This window comes from Canis aureus, chromosome 26 (assembly GCF_053574225.1).
Source record: "Canis aureus isolate CA01 chromosome 26, VMU_Caureus_v.1.0, whole genome shotgun sequence".
Classification (NCBI taxonomy): domain Eukaryota; kingdom Metazoa; phylum Chordata; class Mammalia; order Carnivora; family Canidae; genus Canis; species Canis aureus.
The window spans coordinates 17,417,374-17,431,004 of NC_135636.1; the positions used below are offsets into that span (position 1 = coordinate 17,417,374).

A 13,631-nucleotide genomic window follows, 5' to 3' on the forward strand; every position below is an offset into this window, starting at 1 on the left:
GAATCTTCAGTTGTGCTAGTTCCTCTCCCTACCTTCCCTATCTTCTCATTTTTGGTTTTTATGAAAAGTAATTTTATCATCTCAACTCTTCAGATCTTCTTTCCTTCCACTTCTCAGCACAAAGTCCTGATAAACAACCCAAGTAAATACTATGTCCTTTATCCTTTGAAGGGAGTGGAGGGAGCCATCACAAAAGCATAATTTGATATATTCCTCCATGCCACAGTTTATTTTAAACTTAAAGGGAAAATATCTTTGCTATATATCTTAGATTATAAATAGCTGCCACATTGTTATTTTAAATTTAGGTACACAATAAATGATAATTTTATCAAATTTATGTAGAAAAAAAAATGATTTCTAAGCTTTTCCTAAATGTTATTCACTTTCCTTCTGACACCCCAAATTCAGACAGGCAAAAAGACTATATTAGTTTGCTAGGGCCCATATAACAGAGTACTCTAAATTGGATGGCTTAAACAATAGTAATTTATTTTCTCACAATTCTGGAGGCTGGAAGTCCAAGATTAAAGTGTCAGCAGGGTTGGTTTCTTCTAAAGATTCTCTTTGACTTGCAGATGGCCATCTTCTCCCTGTGTCTCACATGGTCTTCCCTTTGTGTATGTTTACATCCTACTCTCTCTCTCTTTTTTTTTAAATAAGGACACTAGTCACATTGGATTAGGGCCCATGATAGTGACCTCATTTTAACTTATTTATCTCTTTAAAGATCTTATCTCTAAATATAATGACATTCTGAGGTCCTGGGGGTTAAGCTTTCAACATATAAATTCAGGGAGGGGGGGATATCATTTATCTTTTTTTTTTTTTTAAGATTTTATTTTTATTTATTCGTGAGATACAGAGACAGAGGCAGAGACACACAGGCAGAGGGAGAAGCAGGCTCCATGCAGGGAGCCCAATGTGGGACTCGATCCCAGGTCCCAGGATCAGGCCCTGGGCTGAAGGCAGCGCTAAACCGCTGAGCCACCCTGGCTGCCCCGATATCATTTATCTTATAACAAGGGCCATTCTTTTCATTTTAGTAGCAGAAAACTGTCAGGTGTTCAGAGATTAAGTGATCTCTGAATAATCCATAAGGAATGCAGCCAGCATTTGTAACTGATAGCATGTAGTATGGATTTAAGTCATTCTTAGAAGAAAGAGTTGTTAGAAAACCTGAAGAAAGCAAAGCTTCATTTTTGTGTTTAATTTAAAAATATAAATGATGGATATATGCTAACTTTATAAATATTCATCAGGGTAGCTAGGTTAGCTATTTCCATAGTTAATCTAAATATTCGTACAAAAACATCACAAGTATTTTTTGTGTGTTTTTTCACAATGTTATTGATATTTACATACTGTGAAGTTCACCAGTCTAAAGTGTACAGTTATCAGCAATTCTTTCTGCCTATGCATCCTAGTCTTGTACTTTAATAAAACCACCTTTTTAAAACAAAAGCACCTTTTTTCCATCAAAAAGATTATAATAAATAAATATAAAGTGTACAATTATCATAAGTATATATGTATGCAATTACATGGCAAACTACTCTGCATTTTAAAAAATATTTTATTTATTTATTTGAGAGACAGAGTGAGCAAGAGAGGGAGCACAAGTAGAGGAGGGAGAGGGAGAGGGAGAAGGGGCTCCTGAGTGAGCAGGGAGCTCGATGCAGGGCTTGATCCCAGGATCTCAGGATCATGACCTGAGCTGAAAGCAGATGCCCATCCCACTCAGCCACTTAGGCACCCCTACTCTGCACTCTTTATGTAGACTAATTACAATTTCTATGATAACTCTACAAAGTTGACATCATTGGCATTTATAGATGAAAACATCAGCCTTAAAGATGCAAATCACTTTCTCAAATTCACCCAGCAGATAAGTAGAAGTGCTAGTAATTCAAATCCAGGTTGATGTGAGTCTAAAACCCAGGTCCAATATACTGGACCACCTAGCCTCTCCTCCTCAATTTTCCCACAGGTAATACATTCTCATTGCATGGAAGTGAAAGAGCACAAGTAAATGAAAAGAAGAATCACTTAAAATCCCATTTCTCAGAATTTATCATCTATTATTATTTTGGCATTTTACTCTTATAGTTTTTTTTTCATTTATACATATCAAAAACGTGTATGACTTCCTACACAGAAACTCAGTTTTTTAAGGAATGTCACACTTCTACATTTTCTTCATATCAAATTAAATCTGTCTCTGAATTTCATTCTACCAGGTTGTCAGAAGATCCTTAGAAGTCCTGGGGCTTCTGATCTTTCTTGAGGTCAAAAAGAGAAATGGGAGGCTTATGCACTGCTAGCAAAATAGGGTGATGCCTTTATCATGGTCTAATGTCCAGCAGTTCAGGAGGTAAGGGACTCCACTACTTCAGATCCCAGAGGAGCACTGAGTCTTGTCCTGACTTGGAGGCTAAGTAGCTGTCTGAGGTGCCCTCTCAGGCCTCACTGCTGTCTAAGGGTACTGTGAGGCATCAGGCCCACGGCCTCCATCTCCTGTGCCCCACTTCCATGAAGCTTGTCAGGCTCTCCTGCAATTCTTTCTCCCACAGTATAATCCCTTTTGTTCAGTTAAACAGACTAAGAGCTGAGAAGGGAAATGTTTATAGTTAACAACTCCCTTTCAAAAAAAGGAGAATAAAAGATTTGACTATGGAGAAATTATTTATTTACTCATTTACTGTGGTTATTATTTACAAAAAATCACATTCTACCTGCTGTTTTTATCTCATTTGACAATCTTTATAGTTTTTAGATCGATTTTCTTATTACTGAATTTTAAGAATTCTTTGTCTATTTTGCATACAAGTCCTTTATCAGATACATGTTTTGCAATTAGTTCCTCCCATTCTGTCTTTCATCTTTTTAATTGTCTTTTTCAAGGGAGAAGTTTGAAATTTTAATAAAATCCAACATATCAAGTTTTCATTTTATAGACTGTGCTTTTGGTATTGCATCTAAAAACTCATCTCTAAATCCAAGGTTATATAGATTTTCTCCTATAGTTTCTTTTACAACATTTATTGCTTTGCACTTTACCTTTAGGTCTATGATTCATTTTAGGTTAATTTTTGTGAAAAGCATAAGCTATATATTCAGGATCCAGCACCATTTTTTGAAAAAAAAAAAAAACTGTCTTTTCTCCACTGAATTGCCTTTGAGTCTTTGTCAAAGATAAATAAACTATATTTGTGGGAGTCTATTTCTAGGCTCTCTATTCTGTTCCACGCTCTCCCCCCCACCAATTCTATGCTGTTTTGATTATTGCAGATTTATAATAAATCTTGACATTGCGTAGTATAAGTCCTTCAACTCTGTTCTTTTTTAGTATTATGTAAGTTGTCCTAGGTCTTTTGCTTTTCGATATACATATTAGAATCAGTTTGTTGGGGATCCCTGGGTGCTCAGCAGTTTAGCCTTTGGTCCAGGGCCTGATCCTGGAGTCCCCAGATAGGGTCCCACATCCAGCTCCCTGCATGGAGCCTGCTTCTCCCTCTGTGTCTCTGCCTCTGTTTGTGTTTCTCATGAATAAATAAATACAGTCTTAAAAAAAAAAAAGGGATCGGTTTGTTGATATCAACAAAATAATTGCTGGGATTTTTATTGGGAATTGCATTGAATCTATAGAGTAAGTTGTAAAGAACTGACATCTCTCGTCAGGATTGTCAAGCAATGACAGATGGTAGTTGGTTGATAAATACCCAAGCTTTCACAGCCCTCAGGTAACACATGACTGTGCATGTTCTGCAGGTTTTCCCAGAGTCCTCAGCAGGATCAAGCATCAGTTGCCCACTTTTGTAACTTCTCATTAAAACACCTATTATGGACTGTTATCTCTCCTCTGCTCACTTCCTCATCCTCTTACTGTCACCAGCTAGACCCTAAGACCTGATCTTTACTGCCCACCTGCTTATACTCACTAATCTTTGCCTTACATTTTTCCTTAACCTCCTCTTTCTGACTTACCTTTTAACTCAGAGGAATGAAGCCTGAAATTACCCCTCAGGTGTGACAACAGCCCTAACAAGACCTCCCACCGACACATTTGAATTGAATGACTCACACCTCCACAGAGGGACCTTGGCGTGACTCCCCTGGAATATGGTAGTTGCCTTTATCTCATTGTAATACTAAAATCTCCACCCAAAGAGGAACCCCAGCCTCATTTACGTAACATAAATTTACTATAGGATATTTCCTTAAGGCGCTTGCTCTATCTTATGCGCACCTGTACATTCACACTTCCCTATCTGAACATTGATCTACCCCTAAACAAAAGGAACCCATTTACTCTCTTGGGGAGTCATGGCGTTGGAAGCCATTTTCCCTATCTCCTTATTTGCTGCAAATAAAGTTTTCTTTGTGCGACTCACCTGGTACAGTTTCCTTGACTCACCAGGGACAAACTCATGTTGGTTTGGTTACATACCAGTGTTTCCTGTAATCAATTACCAAAAGAACTACTTTCCCTCAAAACTTCATGTTAGGGTTTCTGAGGGATCCAAACCAGCAGCTGTGACAACACAGGAATACTAAAAGGCAAGGTCAAGTAGGACAACTCCTATTTCCTAAATGCACCCAAGTTTCAAAGTAGTACCAGGGTTACCCAATTTAGATAGAAAACTCACAGATAGGTAATTTAATACCTACTCTGGGCACTCAAATTTAGTCTTCAATTTAAGATGCAGAAAGCAAGTGCCTCTCAAGCCTGCTATCTCTCCAGAAGGAAAAGAAAAAAAAAAAAAAGACACAAATGAAACACATTTAATTTCAACAAGTATGCCCATGCATGAAAATCTACCTCAAAATAGCTAAAATGGTAAAAGATGTGTTGCTATTTTAAAGCCAGATTTGGATTTGCCTCAGGCAGCTTTTAGCTTCCAGAGTTTTATGGCTCACTAGTTTCAGGTTAGAAAATTAGAATTGCAAAGGCATGCTGTGGTTTATCTCTGCCATTCTTTCATTATTTTACAGCAAGAGGGTTTTTCCAGGGAGGGAGATGAGGGTGGGGTGGAAAGATAGGAAGAAAGGAGTGAAAGGTATCAAGAGAACTGATCCAAGTATCTGCCTTTATGTTTAACAGTCTTCAAGGCAAGTCATGCAGGATGAACACTGCAGAGGCACCAGACATTTGTTGAGGGGGGAAGAATCCTCTGGGAATGCACCTCTTTAGGGGAGAAAATGGCTTCGTAAAGAAAGGATACAAACACTGTGCTCTCTTTATTTGCAATTGCAGAAGGAAATAGCCACCACACCAAATCCTCAGTCAGCTGCAAAAACAATGTGTTGTAATCTGATATTTATTTTTGCTGAAATGGAGCTGCAGCTCTGTCATTCTAGATTCTGGAGCCTTGCAAAGCACCCAGAGAGCTTTTGCTGACCTTGAGGGAGTACAGCCTAATGAAACGTCCTCACTTTTGCAATTTAATTTTTCTCTAAGAACACAAGCCAGAGTTAGAGGAGTTTCTATCCAACCTTTGGAGGGAAAAACAAAAATGAATTAATTAAGCTTATCAGACGGCCTTTAGAAAATGTAGCATCAGCCTTTTATTGTGATACAGTATCCGCCAACACTTGCTTCGTTTTTGCTGGGAGGAATTGGATTGGGGCTGCTGATCATGGCAGAAGCACTTTGTTGTCTCTGCCCACACATTCAAACGATTTAAATCTGGTCTCTAGGAGACCTGACATCATAAAGGGAAATTGTGTTCAGGCCTTCTAATCTATGAAGCATGACCTCAACACTGCTTGATTTCTGTCACTACCACTGTTTCTCTCCATGTATCAGCAAACTTCATGGGAGAGAAGTTACTACTGCTCCACTACTTCACCACTTATTATTTCCTTAACTCTAAGAACTGCTGCCATAAATTCTTGAATGATGCTATTCTTTTGAAGATCACCCAGGACCCTCATTTTCTCCCATCCAATGAGCATGATGCAGTCCTCATGGTTTGCACCATCGGACACTACCTACCCACCTCTCCTTCCAATCTTAGCCTTGGGGTTCCTTGCCTTCTGTTTGACATTGTCCTTCCTTCCTTCCTTCCTTCCTTCCTTCCTTCCTTCCTTCCTTCCTTCCTTCCTTCCTTCCTTCCTTCCTTTTCTTCTTCCCTCTTACCTATGCCTCCTCCTAGTCCTTCCTTGTAGTCTTTCTCCAAGGTTCTTCCAGTCTCCTATTCTTTATGTTTACTCTCTCAGTAAGCCTCCAGTCCTATAATTTTGGCCATCACCACCTTGATGGCTGGCACTTCAGCAGCCATCTTGACTGATGAAGTACCTGGAGGATGGAATTCCCCAGGGGAGGATGCTGAAACAGGACATTAGAAGGAGCTTGGCCCCCTGATGACTGCTGAAACCAGCATAGCTATCCTGCCCTGCCTATCTCCTGATTTCTTCTATATGCTAGAAGAAACCCTGTGTATTTAAGCCATTGCTATTTTGAATTCTCTATTATATGCAACATAATCTAAGTTAAATAATAAACATGGATATAACAATGCCTTCTTGGGGCTCCTGGGTGGCTCAGCTGGTTAAGCACTTGCCTTCAGCTCAGGTCATGATCTCTGGATCCTGGGATTAAGCCCCATATCAGGCTCCCTGTTCAGTGAGGAGCCTGCTTCTCCCTCTTCCTCTGCTCTTTGTCAAATAAATTAAAAACAACAAAAAAAATGCCTTCTCATAAAGTTAGTATAAGCTTTAAATGATATGAGTCATGTGCCTATCTCATGTACCTACCCAGGCATAGCCTATGTAGCCGAATATTATAGATATTATTATAAACTCTGTGTTTACATTTCTACCTTCATGGTGCATCATATCACAGGATGTCACCTATGATCAAAACAAATCCCTTCCAAAACCAGCTCCTCCTCTGGTTGTCTTATTTTTTGGTTTATGACATGACTATTCTTTTATTAATCAAGGTTTTGATTCCATTTTCTTGCTCCAAATATTGAGTCAATTGCAGAATGCTATTGATCTAGTCCTTCAAATTTTCTCCCATTAATTCCCTCATATTTCCCCTGTAAATTCCCTAGTTGAAACTTTCATTATTACCTACCCAAACTATTTGCAGTCGTCAACTCAGTTGGTTCTCCACTTCCTGTATATCTTCCTACTTCAGGTTATCCTATTGAAACCCTGAGACCAGTCTTCCAAAAGCACTGCTCTAATTTCATTATTCCTCTGATTAAAAACTTTAGGCTTGTCATTGTCCACGGAGTCAAACAACCTGCTCTACAGCTTGGTGCTTGAGACCCCAACATATACTTCTGATCCTCATCTCCATCTCCTTCCATGGCCATCAATCTAGACTCTTTGATTTGCCTTCTGCTTTCTTAATTCTGTTGCTTGGCTCACATTTCACTCATCCAGAGTGTCCACTTATTACTCTACCGCCTACATTTCAGTATTTCAGCTAACTTTCAAAGCTTCATGGCAAAACTATCAGTCCTAGAAGTCCTCCTTCCAAAATAGATGTGATCTTCCCTTTACTCAAAGCACTTTGTATCTCTCCCATGGTGTGTGTGCTCAATTGCTTTACAGCAGCAATGCTCAAATCTTAGGGAGCATCTTAATTATCTGGAAGAACTGTGAAAATACAGACTGCCGACTCCAAGAGATTGGATTCAGAAAGTCCGGGGAGGGGTCCGAGATCTACATTTCTAAGAAAGCCCTGTGTGCTGCTGATGCTGCTTCTCTGGGGATCACACACTGAAAATCGCTTTCTAGTTATTTGGATCTCATTCTTTCTCTACATTGTAAGCTTCTTGAGATCAGATGATGTGGCTTATTCCAATCTTTGTATTTCCTGATGCTCCTAGCACGCAGTAGATATTTAACAAGTATTTATTAGAATGGAACTGAATAGAACAAGAGGCCAAACAAAGTTGGCATGGACCCTTTGAAGCTATGTTCAGTTGTTGGTTTCCATCTTACAGAAAGAACACATTTAAGTGCTTTTGCTGAGAGCATAACCAAATTCTTCTTGGTCTTATTGTTCTCAGTTTGGGGAAGTGAGCTCACAGCGTGTGCTTGGAGGAATGTTAAGTATTAAAAGCAAGAACACGACAAGAATTCGGGAGTTGAAGGGTTCCCCCAAAGGAGCAGGATGACAAAAGTTCAACATTTGGGAAATTAAGTACGAAGGTTGCCATGGAAAGGTAACAACAAATTTCAAATCTATAATTGTACCTGGAGAGAGGCATGTTAGAGTTTCCTCCAAATACTTTTGTTTCCTTCTTATGCTGTTAATGCTTCAGAAGCAAGTCACTCTGAATTCAAGTTGTGCTTCTAATTATCCTTATTATTCTCAGAATGTTTAGAACCGACATGATTTTTGGGAAAGAAAATTAATTGCAGCTTTAGAAATGTGGGCAACTGTGTATTCCGGCAACTTCATGTCCTGTTTTCCTTCTGTGTGTAGATAATAGACTGATAATCACCTTCTGCTCAACTATCCAGTTATCTAGTCAGGGCATTCTTTTTTTTCAGGGGGTGAGAAGATATTTTGCATATGGAAAGTGTTTTTGAAATGACAAGAAAATGAAGGACAAGTCAGCCAAAGAAATAAAACATGCTACCGTCATCTCCCAAAGACCTTTGTTCTTCGCTTTTTGTATTTCATGTCATACTTCTCATGAAATAAATCCTACAGAAATAACAAAAGATAGATGGAGACCATTACAAGAGAGGATGTATATCAAATATGGATATTTTTTATTTTAAAGAGGCAATTCAATTATACCCAGATGGAACATTAAAAAAGTCACATCTATGCCTCATCATTTTTCAGCAGCAGCACAGATGGTACCTTTTCATTTGCATGGCGTGCCAACATAGTCTGTGTGCTCAGCTGTCTGCCTCACCCCCATCATGATTCCAAGTTTACATGTAAGAGGACATGTTGGTTGAGTTAACTCAGAGACCCTTGGGAAACTGCCTTGCCTGGAGCCCTGACATTACTATTTTATAATATTTCCTTCTTCAAGGAAGCAGATGGGGTTGCCAGACCGTGACTTTTATCTACTGTTCTTGAGTAAGGCGCCCTAAGGCTTCCTGCCCCTTCCCAGAGACAGGCCGTAGATATACAGTGATGAGGAGAAGCAGGCAACATCTGCAGACCTTCTGTTAAAGGCTCTTATTTGTTTAAACATCCTGTTTCCTTGCTGTTTGTGTTTCTAGAAATTAGGGAGATGCTTATCCCTTCTTGTCCCAATACAGTTAAAAATTACAATTGATGTCATCAAGGGTCCACAATTTTTATCCTGAGTAAAAAAAAAAAAAAAAAAAAAAAGGAAAAAGAAACAACAGAAAAACAAAAACAGAGGGAAAATACACCATCACCATCACCACCACCATCACAACTTTCATCATCACCCTCACCTGACTGCTGAAATGGTTTTCCTGGAGACAGTAGCAGAAATTCTGCTTTCTCTAGGGAAATTACTATGGTCTCCCGGGAGGGGGCGGGGGGTTGGCAACATACCATCTCAGGGGGTCCAGGAGAATCCCACCTAGGGAAGGTACTGGGTCACTAATCCCTGAGAAGAATTTACAATTCAACTAAAGGGAGAATTAAATAGTCTGTCAGCCTATCTCATGCTGTCCTACAATGTCTGCTTTGCTTTGATTAAACAGAACTGGTCAGAGAGCAGAGAATCCCTCAGTTTGGCATACATGGAGGCCCTAGGGTATTTTGCAGCCTAGCATTTATTTATCACGTTAATTCTTAGCTTCCTAAACTCACTGATTTCACACGCAGTGATAGGCACTTCTTATTTCCAACATTTCACAACTGTGTTAACTTCTGTTGTCTCCTGTCCTTGGCTGGCAATGGAGAGCTGCCAGTCCTTTAAAAAGCCAGGTCTTCCCATTCTTTAGCCTCTCCTGTATCCATGCCCTTTGCCACGTGGCCTTATAGCTTCCCCCATTAAGAGGCTGAGCCTATTTCCCTGACTTTTGATTCTGATTTCATCCATGTGATTTGCTTTAGCCAGTGGCATATTAGCAGATGTGACTCAAGCAGAGGCTTGAGAAAAAGTTTACTCAAGTCCATTGTAGTTTGTGTCTCGGCTGTCTCCAACAGTGTATGCCCAGGCTATCCTACTGGAAAATAAGAGACATATGGAGGAAAGCTGAGTTGTTCCATTTGTCGCAGGTAAAGACAGTCTGGATCAACCAACAGCCAACTAATTCCTGTGATAATCCTCTACCTTTCAATCCACTGTTGAATTCTGGTTTTACCTCCAGTGTAATCTTCCAAGTCTGCTCATCTCTCTCCACCTCCACTGTCGCTGCCCTAGTTGGTGTACACCTATACCATATTTCACCTGGATTTTGTAATGTCCTACTAGATGGAGCCCCTGCTTTCCCTTACATTTCCCTGCAAGCCTATTCCCATTCAGCAGCCAAGGGATCTTTTAAAAAACGTAAATCAGATGGTGTTAGTCTCCCAGATAAACCTTTTGATGGGTTCTCCTTGCTCTTAGGATAAAATCCAATATGTGGACACAGTTCTGAAGGTTTGCATATTTGGCATCCTCAGTGGAACTTATAAAACCCTTCCTACTCTCCTATTCCTCTGGTCTGCTCTTTTGCATCCTCAAATAAGCCAAACCTACTCCCCACCTTAGAGCCTTTGTCCCTGTTGTTCACTCTGTCTGGAATGCCCTATCCCTAGCAATGCTAATCACCAGCTTTATGTCCTCTGTCAGTTTCTGCTTCAATTTCACCTTCTCCTGGAGCTCCTCTCTGTCCTCTATCTTATAGGCCTCTTCCAATTTGCAATGAGAGCATCTAGGTAGTTTCTTTTATAACCTTAATCACAATCTGTAATTATCTTATTTATTTATTTGCCTTTTTTTTGGCTGCCTTACTAGTTAGAATATAAATTTCTCATAGACAAGATCTTATTTTCTTATTTTTCATTGATATTTCCAGCACCTCACCTATAGTCAGTGCTCTGTGTATGTGTATGAGAGATTAAAATTGGAGGACTCCTTCCTGTACACACATCTGGGCCTGCATATATATATGTATACACATATATAAAATATATATACACATATTTGTTTCCTATGGGAAACATATATATATATATATATATATGAGTATTTCTGTGTATATGTTAGTGAGTCCTTTAAGTTCACAGACATAACCCCAAATAGCCAGAGGAATGTTGAAAAAGAAAACCAAAGCTGGGGGGCATCACTATGACGGACTTCAAGCTGTATTACAAAGCTGTGATCATCAAGACAGTATGGTACTGGTAGAAAAACAGACACATAGATAAATAGAATAGAGAACCCAGAAATGGACCCTCAACTTTATGGTCAACTCATCTTCAACAAAGCAGGAAAGAATATCCACTGGAAAAAAGACAGTCTTTTCAATAAATGGTGTTTGGAAAATTGGACAGCCACATGCAGAAGAATGAAACTAGACCGTTCTCTTACACCATACTCAGAGATAAACTCAAAATGGTTGAAAGATTTATTTTTTTTAAGATTTTATTTATTTATTCATGAGAGACACACAGAGAGAGAGGCAGAGACACAGGCAGAGGGAGAAGCAGGCTCCATGCAGGGAGCCCGAAGTGGGACTTGATCCCAGGTCTTCAGGATCACACCCTGGGCTAAAGGCAGAACTAAACCACTGAGCCACCGGGGCTGCCTGGTTGAAAGATTTAAATGTGAGATAAGAATCCATCAAAATCCTGGAGAAGATAACTCTGGGAAACGAACTAGGGGTGGTGGAAGGGGAGGAGGGCGGGGCTGGGGGTGAATGGATGACGGGCTCTGAGGGGGGCACTTGATGGGATGAGCACTGGGTATTATTCTGTATGTTGGTAAATTGAACACCAATAAAAAATAAATTTATTAAAAAAAAATCCTGGAGGAGAAAAAAAAAAATCCTGGAGGAGAATACAGGCAACAACCTTCTTGAACTTGGCCACAACAACTTCTTACAAGACACATCTATGGGGCAACCTGGGTGACTGTGTATACACACACACACACACACACACACACACACAATGGAATATTATTCAGCCATCAGAAAGGACGAATACCTACTATTTGCTTTGATGTGGTTGGAACTGGAAGGTATTATGCTGAGTGAAATCAATTGGAGAAAGATAATTATCATATGGTTTCACTCATATGTGGAATATAAGAAATAGTGAAAGGGATTATAAGGGAAAGGAGGGAAACCAAGTGGGGAAAAATTAGAGAGAAAGATAAACCATGAGAGACTCCTAACTCTAGGAAACAAAGGGTTGCAGAAGGGGAGGTGGGTGGGAGGATGGGGTAACTGGGTGATAGGCACTAAGGAGAGTACTTGATGGGATGAGCACTGGGTGTTATACTATATGTTGGAAAATTGAATTTAAATAAAATATTTTTTAAAAAGTTCACAGACACAGTAATATATAGGTGGAACATATTTGTAATCTACTGTATATGAATATGTACATGTATGTAATGCAATACATACATGTACATATGAATATGTACGTAATATGTACATAATGTACATATGATGTATGTAATGGGTCCTTTATTTTTAACCTGGCACCTACATATATGCAATTTACTCTTTAGAATCCTGCATTAGATCAAATAAAACTTGAACATATTCTATCAGTTCCTGTTGATATTGCCCTTCTTTGTGGCTTTCTGTCAACTATCCTCCCTCCAGTGAATCCATCTTCCAACAAGTCTAATGAGATGACATACATTAGTGGCCTTCAAATGTTAATGCCTGTAAAATTACCCAGAGATCTTGTTAAAACACAGATCTCTGGGCCCTACCCTAGAGATTCTCACTCAGCAGATCTGGGCTGGTGGCTGAAATTCTACATTTCTAATAAATTCTTAGATGAAGCTGATGCTACCAGTTGATGGAGCACACTTTGGTTATGCAAAGTTCTCCATAAGCATTAAAGCCCATGCAAACTCAGGAGAATGTGAACTTTAAGTTTGTATTAAGTCCCTACTGAATGCCAGCTATGGTGACAGGCATTATGGCAAAAAACAACTCCATATGTGAGGTCTCATCCATGAAGATTTAAGAAATTAGTTGGTGAAAACAAAATATGTGTCACAAAAACATAAATTTTCAGTGAAGGGTGAGATAAATGAGAAAGAAATAGTCTTTAATTAGAAACCAGTTCTGGGGCAGCCCCGGTGGCTTAGAGGTTTAGCACTGCCTTCAGCCCAGGGCGTGATCCTGGGGACCTGGGATCAAGTCCCACGTTGGGCTCCCTGTGTGGAGCCTGCTTCTCCCTCTGCCTGTGTCTCTGCCTCTCCCTCTCTATCTGTCTCTCATGAATAAATTAAAAAAAAACTTAAAAAAAAAAAAAAGAAACCAGTTCTGGGTATAAAAAACACTCAGTGCAGACCATTCGATTTTGGGCATGTACTTATGAAATATCAATTCTGTTGATAAACTTTCTTCCCTCATTTTAGTTGGGTGCCAAATTAGCTTCCTCCCAAGACTCATCAGCAACTGGTTTGAATCTCTGTTTGCTGCCCTCTTAGCTAAGACGGACCTAAGAGCTGCAGTGTCAGAAAGGGAGATTGGGTTAGGTTGGGTTCCCTGGA

At 39.6% G+C, this 13,631-nt stretch overlaps 2 long non-coding RNA genes across 2 annotated transcripts in view; both read left to right on the forward strand.

Moving 5' to 3' along the window:
- The window catches only part of LOC144297954 (uncharacterized), a 122,714-nt gene that overhangs the window by 49,772 nt on the left and 59,311 nt on the right, over positions 1 to 13,631 (forward strand). The window lies entirely within an intron of this gene.
- On the forward strand, positions 5,764 to 8,733 carry LOC144297955 (uncharacterized). The gene is made up of 3 exons (XR_013364912.1): positions 5,764 to 5,973; positions 8,031 to 8,186; positions 8,518 to 8,733. It is a non-coding gene; the product is annotated as an uncharacterized LOC144297955 (long non-coding RNA).